The sequence below is a fragment of the Fundulus heteroclitus genome, chromosome 14 (assembly GCF_011125445.2).
Source record: "Fundulus heteroclitus isolate FHET01 chromosome 14, MU-UCD_Fhet_4.1, whole genome shotgun sequence".
NCBI lineage: Eukaryota > Metazoa > Chordata > Actinopteri > Cyprinodontiformes > Fundulidae > Fundulus > Fundulus heteroclitus.
Window position 1 is genome coordinate 200943 of NC_046374.1, and position 13725 is coordinate 214667.

Here is a 13725-nt window from a genome sequence, read left to right on the forward strand (position 1 = left end):
TACCATTTCTGAAATGCTTGACTTTCAGATCACCATCATGCTGAGTCTAAGATTATATAAGGTTTTATTGTTTAGTGGTATAAATACTGCGGTTTGGGAATTACTGTGATTTACTTTACTCTTTCTGTGTTGAGGGGGTTAGTGAGAGCTTGTGTGTGTGTGTGTGTGCGTGCAAGTGCGGTGTGGTCTTTTTCTTGTATCTTGTATATTGTATCTACTTTGTTGTTTTCCTTTCTACATTGTCTGGATATGTTACTGAGGACCCCCATGAAAACGAGATGCTTCATCTCATGGGGCTGATCCTCTAATAAATGTTTATAAATAAATAAATAAATAAATAAATAAATTTCTTCATTCATCATGCACCTACATTTGCTTCTGTGCTCTCTTTTTTGAATTTGTTAGAATGCTAATTTATATACTACATACATTTTTTGCCATCAGAATGGATGACTGTTGCAGGTCCCAAAAGAGCTGTGCAGCTCTTTACCCAACAGCTGCTGAAGAAAATCGTTTTGCAGGGGACTTGAGGAAAGATCAGGAAGAAGAGGACACGTATGTCCGCTTCTGCAAGCGCAGCAATGTGGAGTGGGGGTCACCACTGACGTACAGACGTAAAGGTGTGGGTTTCTCTTTTGTTTAAATTATGGTATTGTTGACTAACATTTTAACACGCTAAGCAGTCTCATCTTTTCCATAGGTGACGCTGCTATAGGACTAGGCCAGGGGTGCCATGTGGCTCTTTACACCTTCAGCTTTGGCTCTTAAAAACTTAGACCAAAAATGCAAGGGAAAAAAAATTGGTCAATGTTTCTAAATGTAAAGATAATTTACAATTGCTAGCTTTAGGATACATTTAGTTCTGCACTTTATGCATAACATTCCCAGAAAGAAAGAAGCTAATGGTGTATAGAATATTTTACTATAGATGAATGAAGTATGTTTTTGTCAATAGGTTGCAAACGACTTGCTTTATCATCATTTTGATGCCATTTGCTATAAGAATCAAATGTCCAATTGAAATTAAACCTAAACATAAAAATAATGTTGTTTTTTTAAATAATAGAAACTGTTGACCTTTAATTAAAAAAATGTAAACAAATTTCCTATAGTGTCCTATAAAAACAAGCTCTTATTTCAAAGAGATGTGTAACTTATGTGGCTCTATACAAAATTCGTCTAGCTGGACCAGGGGCAGAAATGGCGGTGCGGGTTGTAAATGTTGTTGACCCCAGGACTAGGCGTTAACCGACATGTTATGTCAGCACTGATGCTGAAGCTGAGAAGGGGATTTCACCTTAATCTTTGTCTGTGTTAAGGCCCATTCATACCTTACGTAAAAGACGGATACGTGTGGAGTGTTTCATACGTTCTAACCGTCGATTTCGTCCGTATTTTGACACGAGTTTACAATTAAGGACGAAACGGATCAATACGGAGCAATACTACCAGAAAAGGTGGGGGCGCTATTGAGTTTGTAGTACAGAATGTCAACAAAATCACTAAGAAGGTTATAATTCTGGGCTTTAAACAATGCCGGGATTCAAGGAACGACTTGCGGAGCTTGTCCGCAACTACCCACACATATATGATTGTCATGATTTTAGGTTCTGTCTTAGTTTTGAATTATGGACGTCCTTCGGGATGTCCACCGGAGAACCTGACACGCCGAGGCCGTCCTTCGGGACGTCCGCCGGAGAACCTGACATGCCTAGGTCGTCCGCCGGAGAACCTGACTCGTCGGGGCCGTCCTCCTGGACGCCCGCCTGAGAACTTGACTCATCTTGCTTTGTTTTACTTTGTATTTGGACATTTGTTTGACTCTAGCCCTCCGTCCTGCACCTCCCTCCACCCACCCGATCTAGTCTGTCTTCTTTGTCTTGCTTTAGGCCGTCTGGAATCCGGCCTTAAGGAGGGGGTTCTGTCATGATTTTAGGTGCTGTCTTAGTTTTGAATTATGGAATAGTTTGAGTTTTGTTGTGGTTTGATTTTGTTCTTTGTTTTATACTATCTGTTAGGGTTCTGTAAGCTTTTAGTTCAGTCCTGTTCACCTGCCAGCTCACCTCCCTGTTTTTACCCTATTAGTTTGTCACTTCCCTGTCAGCAGTCACCAACCTATCAGTTCAGTTCTCTGTCAGTCACTTCCCTGCCTCTGATTAAGTTCCAGCTGTTTCCCTGTAATTAGTTTTCACTCCATTTCACCTGTGCACTTCACTATATAGTTCTACCTCAGTCTTTAGTTTCTCGGCCAGATCATTAACGAGCCCACGGTGAGTTTTGTTCCAGCGTTCCTTTCTTGATTGACCTGTTGATGCTAACCTGAGAGCCTTTTTGATTCTGAGCCAGCCTGTTCCCTGATCTGTTTTTCCTGCCCTGTCTGACTGATTTACCGTTTTACCGACCTGATTCTGTCCCATGATTATCCGAGCTCTCTTTTGCCCTGTCTGTACCTCTGCCTATTTTGGACTGCCTTTTGTGTACCGGATTTTGGACTGCCCTTTTGATCGTTGAGCCCGCCTGTCCCTGTTTCATTATTAAAATCCTGTTTTTTGCTTATACCTCGCTTGTTTGGTTTGAATACTGGGTTTGCCTGATTCTAGTTCATAACAGAATGATCTGGCCCCCCTAAAACCTATCGCCAAACAAGCTTGTAGAGGTTTTTGGAGGTCGAAGCGGAGGTGGTACAGGATCTTCGCCCGGATCTTTTTCTCTCTCTCCCTCCAAAAGAGGAGATGCAGGGAACGCTGTGGGCTCATCGGGACACTGGGCGTCGTGGCCCTCGTCCAGACGACAAGCGGCGTCGGGGGTCTCGTCCAGACGACAAGCGTTGGGGGTCTCGCCGAGAAGACAAGCACCCAGAGCACCATGGAGACTGGGAGATCTCCAGACATCTTCTGAAGCTCTTACCCCCTCACATTTGGCTTGACAGCCATTTCCCAAGTGGCTGACCAAGCTCTCTTTGTCGGAGGTTCTGGAAGGGTTACTGATGAGGTTCTGGGTGTTAAAGGGTCTGGGAGCATCTGAAGCTTGTAGCCAGGTCCCGTCTGAACCTGAAGCCTGTAGCCAGGTCCCGTCTGAACCTGAAGCCTGTAGCCAGGCCCCGTCTGAACCTGAAGCCTGTAGCCAGGCCCCGTCTGAACCTGAAGCCTGTAGCCAGGCCCCGTCTGAACCTGAAGCCTGTAGCCAGGCCCCGTCTGAACCTGAAGCCTGTAGCCAGGCTCCGTCTGAACCTGAAGCCTGTAGCCAGGCCCCGTCTGAACCTGAAGCCTGTAGCCAGGCTCCGTCTGAACCTGAAGCCTGTAGCCAGGCCCCGTCTGAACCTGAAGCCTGTAGCCAGGCTCCGTCTGAACCTGAAGCCTGTAGCCAGGCCCCGTCTGAACCTGAAGCCTGTAGCCAGGCTCCGTCTGAACCTGAAGCCTGTAGCCAGGGGCCGTCTGAACCTGAAACCTGTAGCCAGGCTCCTCCTGAACTCTGTAACCAGGCGCCTCCTGAACTCTGTAGCCAGGCGTCTCTTCTAGCTCTTAGTCCGGCGCTGTCTCCAGCCTTTAGTCCGGCGCCAGGTTCTGTTCTCTCTCTCTCCAGGCGTCGGTTCCTGAGGGTCCTGTTCTGCCGACGGCCTCAGAGGTTGCTGCTCCGCCGCCGGCCTATGAGAGACCTGCTCCGCCACCGGCCGCCGGACATCTTTGCTAACCGGGGCCGTCCTACAGGACACCCGCCGGATTACCTGTCTCACAGGGGTCGTCTGCCGGGACGTCCGCCGGAGAACCTGACACGCCTAGGACGTCCGCCGGAGAACCTGACACGCCGAGGCCGTCCTTCGGGACGTCCGCCGGAGAACCTGACACGCCTAGGACGTCCGCCGGAGAACCTGACACGCCGAGGCCGTCCTTCGGGACGTCCACCGGAGAACCTGACACGCCGAGGCCGTCCTTCGGGACGTCCGCCGGAGAACCTGACATGCCTAGGTCGTCCGCCGGAGAACCTGACTCGTCGGGGCCGTCCTCCTGGACGCCCGCCTGAGAACTTGACTCATCTTGCTTTGTTTTACTTTGTATTTGGACATTTGTTTGACTCTAGCCCTCCGTCCTGCACCTCCCTCCACCCACCCGATCTAGTCTGTCTTCTTTGTCTTGCTTTAGGCCGTCTGGAATCCGGCCTTAAGGAGGGGGTTCTGTCATGATTTTAGGTTCTGTCTTAGTTTTGAATTATGGAATAGTTTGAGTTTTGTTGTGGTTTGATTTTGTTCTTTGTTTTATACTATCTGTTAGGGTTCTGTAAGCTTTTAGTTCAGTCCTGTTCACCTGCCAGCTCACCTCCCTGTTTTTACCCTATTAGTTTGTCACTTCCCTGTCAGCAGTCACCAACCTATCAGTTCAGTTCTCTGTCAGTCACTTCCCTGCCTCTGATTAAGTTCCAGCTGTTTCCCTGTAATTAGTTTTCACTCCATTTCACCTGTGCACTTCACTATATAGTTCTGCCTCAGTCTTTAGTTCTCTGCCAGATCATTAACGAGCCCACGGTGAGTTTTGTTCCAGCGTTCCTTTCTTGATTGACCTGTTGATGCTAACCTGAGAGCCTTTTTGATTCTGAGCCAGCCTGTTCCCTGATCTGTTTTTCCTGCCCTGTCTGACTGATTTACCGTTTTACCGACCTGATTCTGTCCCATGGTTATCCGAGCTTGCTTTGCCCTGTCTGTACCTCTGCCTATTTTGGACTGCTTTTTGTGTACCGGATTTTGGACTGCCCTTTTGATCGTTGAGCCCGCCTGTCTCTGTTTCATTATTAAAATCCTGTTTTTTGCTTATACCTCGCTTGTTTGGTTTGAATACTGGGTTTGCCTGATTCTAGTTCATAACAATGATGTGTCGTGTCCGGGGCACAGGGACAAACAAAAAAGTTCTAAATAGTTTTCAAGAAATCGGGGAGGCTCAGGGCATGACAGGGGATGTCATAAAATCCAAGTGGACCGCAATTAGGGGGCACTATGTGCGCGCTCATAGCAAAATAAATAATAAAAAGCGGCGATGGAGCAAACGTCTGGTGTGGCTGAGCCCCTACATTTCTCACCGAGCCACTGTCAGCAATTTTCCATCTGATGCGCTAAGTTCTGTTTTGTAATCAATTTGTTTCGTACCCCTTTTCCCTCGACTTGTCATGACCAGCCTCTTAAGATAATTTGAGTTCTGGAATTGGCTACTATAGGAGTAAATTGATCATGAATTACATGCACGAGCACGTAGGCTATAAAAAAAATGATTGTATGTACACACACAAAACCAAAAGCTATTAATAGCCCTACGCTGTTTACACCATATTGTAAAAGATAATAGCGTTAGATAATAGGGTGTCTGTGTGGTGGTGCAGGAACCTGAAGGAACAGTATGTCGCTTTGGACGAAAGCATAGGCTTGAAAATAAAATGGACACACAGACACACATTATAGTAGAAGACAATTGATCTTGCATAACGTTACATGAAAATCTTGAGTTTGGTTGTCCTTTTATTAGAGTTAATTAATGATGTTTTGTACACATTTGTAGTGTGATGATGACATGGGTGAGACAAGCAGAGACTCCCCTCCACCAACACCTGCACCAGCATCATCATCATCAACACCTCTACCACTACCTGGCAAGACCAGGCCAGAGGAAAAAAAAGAGGTCTTCTTAGGACATCTACCCTGTTAATGCCGCCATTGTTCGGAAGCTCGATGAGAGCAAGAATGTCTTCTCAGCATTTACAACATACCTCAACTCCTTCTTACTTGAGCTTCCTGAGGAAGAGGCCAAGGCACTGGTGAAAGACATACAGCGCCTTATGCTGTCTTACTGATGTCAATATCATGTCTGACATCTTACTGATGTCAATGTTCACCAGGTTAGTTGCACTTTGGCATTTTTTTAAAGTTGGTTTGCCTTTTCACAACAGTGAATGTTAATTTTTATAAAATATAATAATAACCCTTGACTGTTCTGTCAATTAATTGGTCACTAAATGTGATCCCATCTTCTTCACTAACTCACTAGTATGACTGAACACAATGTGCAGAAGCTGGCGCTACAAAATAAATTACATTGCACGTTTTTATTGAAAGTGTCCATGTGGTGATAGGCTCGGCACATTGTGTTTAGTTAAACTAGTGAGCTACATGAAGGTCGGATTATATTTAGCGATCAATCATGCAGAAAAACATTTAGTCGTCAACATTGTTTCTACTCTTGCTGTATTTAGATGATATTTTAAATTATTTTCTTTAAACTAATAAGAGTTGTATATAAAATGTTAGAGTGAATTCTCTTTAAGAGATGCATCAAATTTGACCTGCTTGAGGTCATGACATGCAATGTCTTTATGCAGTACTGTTTTGCACTTAAATAATAAAAATAACTTGAGTGATTGTGATTGATGAGGTTTATTTTTATTGTTCGGTGTATTAGTTACTACTGCTTCTAAAAAAAACAGGTAGATTTTGAACAGACAATTCACAAATTAATAAACAATCAATGATGACCTAAGGTCCCACGTCAGACGTGCTGCTCTCGCCAGTGAATCATGCACTGGTCTGTGTGGAGAAACTCTTTGAAGATTTCTTTGACAGCCAGTCCATCACGCGTAGCCCTTGCAGCAGTATGTGCTCGAGAGCTCTGAAAGTTGGTGTCACCCTGGACCAACGGTCTCCATTCACCAGGTGTGCCATCTCTGTCGCACATGGTGTGGGGGATGTAGCGGTCAGTCTCCGGCAAACCTTGATCGTTGACCGCTACGCGTTTTCGATAACCCGCCTGGCCCTGGAGTGCCTCAAGTTGTACACCTTCTGGTCCTCAGACAGAACTGGACCTGTTAAAACAGGATATAAAGAACAGAATGCATTAATAGAAACAAACTTTATTAGTCATATGATGAGATTAACATTGATATTATGTCTAGTCGGACTGGTCAGAGCAAGTCACAGCACTTCAGGAATTCTTGAGATGCCATAATCTGTGGGCGGTGGTAGCGTAGTGTTTAAGGAGCCTGACTTGTATGCTAGTAGCCTGGAAATTGTGGGTTTGAATCCTGGCTGCCACCGTTGTGCCCTTGAGCAAGGCACTTAACTCTAAGTTGCTCCAGGTCAAACTGGCCTTGAAGTAATGGATAGATGACAAAAATGTAAGTCGCTTTGGATAAAAGCGTCTGCTAAATGCATAAAATATAAAATAATCCTAAAGTCTACCTACACTAGATTTAAATCGCTCCTTCCTGTAAGATTTTTATTTATTTTATCGCTATTTATCTATTTATTGTCTATTTATTGTCACAGGATTTTAAGTGGAGAGTGGTAGGCTACAGTATGGATGCGCATAATTATAGTACAAAAGTATTGAAGCTGCTGTGACAATGTAATTTCCTGTAAAATATTACAAGGTATCCATTCATTCATTCATTCATTCAATCATGAGATGTGTTTGCTTACCTGGATATGGACGCATCAGGTTCACCTTTTGAGGAAAGGCCTCATCAGCAACAAACACTGGTGGGGTCCAGATATCCATTCCAGGCAAAGGTGCGTGAGGTGGAAGGGAAAGCTGACCTCGGATCAGTCGCGCGCCAAAATCTGTGCGGGCAAAAACGCCAGCGTCGCTGTTTCGCCCATACGCTCCCACATCAACAAAAAAAAATCTGTAACGCGCGTCACAGGCAGCCATCAAGACAAAGCTAAAAAAGCCTTTGTAATTAAAAAAACAACTTCCGCTGTTGGCTGGCGCTCTCACTCGAACGTGCTTCCCATCTATTGCCCCAATACAATTTGGAAACTGCCACTGCTGCCAGAACTCTCGTCGTATCACCTCCCAGTCATGACCTTCAGGGTACTTCAGGAAGTCCGCTCGCAGTTCCTCCCAGAGAGCGTGTAGCGTCCCCGGCTAATAGATGGTCTAACTCTTTTACTGATGGTTCATATCCTTTTTATTCGGACGATCAATGAAGGTATCACATGAACTCACCTTAAGAGCTAAAATAAATTAAAAAATAAAAATACAATTACGTTCCAATAAACAGACTTTTAAACCTTACAGACAAATTCCAAACCGCGTTAGCTTAGCTAAAAATAGATCAGCACGATGCTAACACTCGATACTGCAAACATACTTTACTTATTTAAAAACAAACATATAACTGAAAACCGGACGCAATATAATACAAAATATGATACAAACCTTGTGCCCTTTTAGCCAGGAGCTAATATCCTTAAATAACCGTTTAACACTTTAATATGTCGACCGTTTTCCTTTTAACTTTCTCAACAACTCCGAAAAACCGGAAGTCACGAGAGCCCTTCAAAATAAAACGCTTTGTTCAAACAAAAAGAAATCTTAATCTAACCTCGTTATTTTACAACACAAATTACAGAAGAAATAAGAACAACAAATTAGATTACATTAAAGGTAATCTACAGAGCGCGACACACTTCTCTTCACAATCCCACTAACCGTGGAGATCCCCAGCTTGTAGCTGGCTGCCAGGGCTTGTTAACTCATCCCAGAAGCCAAGAACCGTAAAGTCACAGCCAGGCGCTCTACCTCCCCAATTGGTGCACTGTGGGAAGCGGTATGTTGGATGCGGGGGGAAATGCGCCTCAGAAACCTGTCAAAAGTGGGAGCGGACATCCTAAAGTACTGGAAATGCCGCTTGTCGTCCATCTCCTGCATTGGCAACACCAAACTGCAAAATTCCCCATCAAAAGGGCGACTGGCGTTTAATGGCCTCACGTTCCACTGTCGATCTCTTTTCTTACTTTTCTTTCCCTTACGGAGCAAATACAACAAAATCACGTCTTGGACTGTCGCCATGTTTGATCAATGATGAATTATTGCCGCCCAGCACTGCCACCTAGAGGAAATATTGGTTATTGCGCACCGCAACATAAAAGACGGACGGAGGTATGAAGGAGTCAACGGATAGAACGTACGGACAGAAATACGGACGTGTAGGCCACACGTAGGGTATGAATGGACCTTTACTCTTCACAAAGTTTTTTTATTAGACTTTTTGGACTACTTCAACAAAAACAGTGTAGTGTCATAACTTTAAGCTGCCTTGAATCTTTTTAAACTAGGAAATGGCGCAATCACGAAAGTGTTTGAGGTTCAACCAGACCTTTTGGTACCTGCCAACTCTGCTGTGATGGTGGAGAGCGAGCTTTTTTTTGATGGCAGGTCGAATGATAGGGCATTGATTATTACTGATGCCTACAAATGTTTATCCTTTAACTGTTTGTTTGTTTAGATTACTAACGTGTTGGTCCAAACTAAAGTGACATCGTCGAAAACTTTTTACATGGCCGGTGTAGCAAACGTCTGTATCGGCCAAATCGTTTTATGGTCAAATCATTTGATTACACTTTCCAAATTTCATAAAGTCTTTTCACATTTTCACTTCACGATCTGATAAACTATATAACTATATATATATATATATATATATATATATATATATATATATCCCCCTCCCCTCTGGTGTCTCAGTCACTGTGTGCAGTATTTCCAAGAGTGCTGTCTGCCATGGCGCTTCCCTACCAGCTTACCTGTCATATGTAAAAAATAAACCTCAAATTCTTTGCTTACAGGACTGTCAGATTATTAGTGGAGGTCACAACACAATAATGATAACACATATATTAATGCAGACATCAATTTTGACCAGAAAAAAAATGTTACACAATGTCCCTTTAAATGACCATATTGCATTACTGTTATACTTAAGTACTATCAAGTAAAAGTGTGAATGTGAAAATAATTTTTAATTTCAAATATAAAATGTTTTTTATTATTATTATTTCTGGGGTCAGAATGTTGTCACTGAATTTTTTTGCTTTTTGAGTAAAAATTGTTGCAGAGTTTGGGTGGATTAAAAGTTTTTGACATGTATGTAATGTTTTGTGTAAGTTAGTTTTGGAGGTAATAACTGTTTTGCCAACATGCATGGTGGTAAAGCAGACCATATGATTTTGAGTAATAGCTTGAGTGTTAATCAATGCTTCCGAGCAAATGAAAAAACACTAACTCCAACCTTTCTGACTACTGCAACAGCCTAATTATTGCTATTTTGTTTTACCATGAAGCAACTCATTATTCAACTGTACGTGTAGGACACATTTCTCACAGCTCTGTACTGTTTTTACTTCAGCGTCTGCAGAACAATTGAAAAATCTGCTAAAGCTGATCATGAAGTGGCCACCTCCCCAGGGCCTTGACTTGCTTTGAGGCCATCAAGTTGCCTGACCATCACACACACTACAAAGATTTTGAGTCCAACTTGTTGTGTGCTATTGCTACCTGCCAAACAGGGTCTGGTCTTGTCTAAAGGCAAATGATATGGACTTTGGTGTTATAGGGTTTAAGTCAAAAAGTTGTGTTTGGACAAAAGAGCTATCCTGGCAAGTTTGCATTCTTTTAAAGCAGTTTACACAAAGCTATTCCCCTTTCTGTTTTTTGTTACCTTCTGCGTTAATTACTTGTAAAACAGAGAAGGTTCCTGTTATAGTTCCAACATATGTACGGCCCGTGCCAAGTGCTTAAAATGGTTCAAACAGCTTTACCCCAGGACTAGGTTATAGTTCATTGCTGAACTATAACCCATAAACTCTGCACAACACTCGTATATTGCACTTTTTGCATCATTGCATCTCCATCTAGCATTACAAATGCTGCCAAACTCTTTTTTTTTTTATTCTGTACATACAAATGTTTTTTTTTTAATACTCACCTGTACACTGTGACTTTCTCCTGCATTGTTTACATTTCAACTGTTTTACTTTTAAATCACTGCTGCACCCTATACTGTATTGCTGCACCCTATACTGTATTTTAAATCTACGGTAAATTACAAGCTGTATTCTTGCACAAATGCCCTTGCACAATCAATTCTGCACATACAAATGGTTCTAAAAATACTCACCTGTCCACTGTGACTTCTCCTGCATTGTCTACATTTAAATTGTTTACTTTTAAATCACTGCTGCACCTTATACTCTAATCTAATTTTTACTGCAATTTTACAAGCTGTATGCAACGGAATTTCGTTCTGTACGCACTCTGTGCACACAAAATGACAAATGAAGTTGTCTAAGTCTACCTTTTAGGTGTGTACTATCACAATTTGTACATTAACATTTAAATCTTTATTTATGCTACTACTCAGGGCTATGCTCTTCTATTGCATCGCTAAATTTAATTCAAATCTTTGTTTTGCATTGTTCTATCTGTGGCTGCCCTGACCACTCTGATGCTGTAAATGTTCAATACCATTTTCCACGTTCCTCTTTAAATATGTGGAGGTCTGCAAATGGTTACTCTAATTGGTTTTGTATAAAGATTTCAATAAACAAGCAAATATCCATGTAGTTTTGTCACATTGTCTTGAAATCGGTGGGTAGACGGTTACATTTATTTGAAATTACAGTTGTATTTGAAAAGGTTTTTTTTCTCTGTACAGTTCTCTTACAAATAATCTGAATGACATTTTTCTTGCCTTTGGTAAACTGTACACAAAAACTTCAATGTGACTAGGACTGTCTAACATTTGATTCTATGCAAATGCAAAGCTTCCCTGTGATTTAAAAAAAAAGACTGTAATAGCCAAAACTAAGATCGTAAGTGCTAACTGTTGAACGCACAAATCAAGCGACTTCATCTGTTCAGAATGATTCTTTGGACACATTCAGCTGTAGCTATGTAAATGCCTGTTCCATAACAAGCAGAGGGAGTAGTGGGATCTATTAGCCTGACATGGTCATACTCAATTCTAGTCAGAATTTGAGTCTGATACTGCTCCATAGAGCTGTGATTATGGGGCGTGTTTCGAACGAACCAGGAAAAAAAATTCCTCTGCACTCAATTGGATAGACCTACAACCAATAAGAGCAACGGAGTGTGTGATGTATGTTAAGCGGCGCATAGTTGTTGTCAACGGAACTCAACTGTTAGCCTAGCATAAGAAGATGAGCGTTAACGATTTTTGCCGGTGTTGCAAAAAGAATGTAAGGATCCAAGGAGTCCTTCAACACACAAACCTGTCGATATCTTCTAGAACAGACCTAATAGCAGAATCTACACACCTCAACTCACCAGCGGCAGCCATCGTTGTTGTAAACGAATTCAACCCAAGCGTGCTTTGGTGACGTGGTTGATTACGTCACTATTGATCATCTGTCCATCATCTTTTAAAGCCCGCCCTGACAATTTGATTGGCCCGCCAGATATTGGGCGAGCATACTCACGCTACTATTGAGCAATGCCAGACCGAACTTCCCGACCTAAAACGTTGTGGGCGGGACTAAGTTCGGAATTGCACCCAGGCTAGGGATCTATTGCTCTTTTGAGGTTCTCCATCTCCAGTTCACTCAGAGGTGTGTGGACAACTGGAACAATGGCGCCTGGTCTCTAGTCAGCATGGATTCCACTGGACTCCCACTCAATGTGTGGCAAATGCAACTCCTACAGGAAAAAATGAGTAAAATAAATACTATTAGGATAACATTGGGCTGCTTAATCCTCTTGTGTCCCACTCTAATGAACATGTATCTGACAGTCCACTATTTAGTTACATTAAAGTAACAAAAACAGATTTAAATTAACAACACAAAAAACTTTAGACTGAGTACCAACACTGAACAGTGCGACAAAAAAGTTTGGCATCTTACGTACCCTAAAGGGACATCAGGGTCTGGAACCGGACACTGCATTTGTCCCATTTCCCACATTAGGTTAAGTTCTGTTCTGATTTTAGTGGATGGTCGTCCCATTCATCACTGAACACATCAAGGCACAGCTGCAGTCTTGGGATGAAGACATAATGGCAGCTGAACAAGTGAAGTTTGTTTGACAGATCAAGATGTCCTTCATCTTCCAAAGTGTGGAGAGCAGCGTAGAAGACGTGGGTCACTGCCATGTAGACATCGCTCCAAAGTCTTTCAGTCCTGAAAAAAAAGGCAAACCTTTTTAAAAAGGTTATTTTCCCACAAGCAGTTTTAATGAACAATGCAACACACTTCAACATGACCTTAAATGCTAAATGCACGAAATGCATGTTGCTACTGGTTATTTAAGGCAGGTACACATCACGGGAAAATTAGGTTGGTTTTCATCCCGACCTCCCCCTTAAGTTTCCTGCTGTGTGTGTGTGACATTCTGAAAGGACCCAAACACGCACTGTTCAAAAGCTTTGGGAAAGCAAAGTTCAAAGTTCAACATAGTTGGATATGGACGCATCAGGTTCACCTTTAGAGGAAAGGCCTCATCAGCGACAAACACTGGTGGGGTCACGATATCCATTCCAGGCAAAGGTGCGTGAGGTGGAAGGGGAAGCTGAAAGACCAGGAAGCAAAATGGAGGAAAAGCTTATACTGTGTGTGTATCTGAATTCCCCGAACTATATGACACAAGTTTGCGACTGTACAGGGACATCGGGAGGAAAGCAGTAGCATGGAAACACATTTCCAACCAAGTAGGCGTGTCAGGTGTGTTTTAAGTCAGGTAGCTTGTTGGTAGGTAGGTAGGCAATATGTAAATCTTAGTGTTATGTGTTCTCCCTCAATAGCTCTACATCTATTTTCTTAATTGAAGTAGGACTAAATTATAGCTTTCATGTACTATGATTAACACATTTTCTCCTATTATTTAGAGGATGAGTGTAAAAGGCGATGGAAAAATCTCAGGGACAGATATATTAAGGAAAGAAAGACCATGA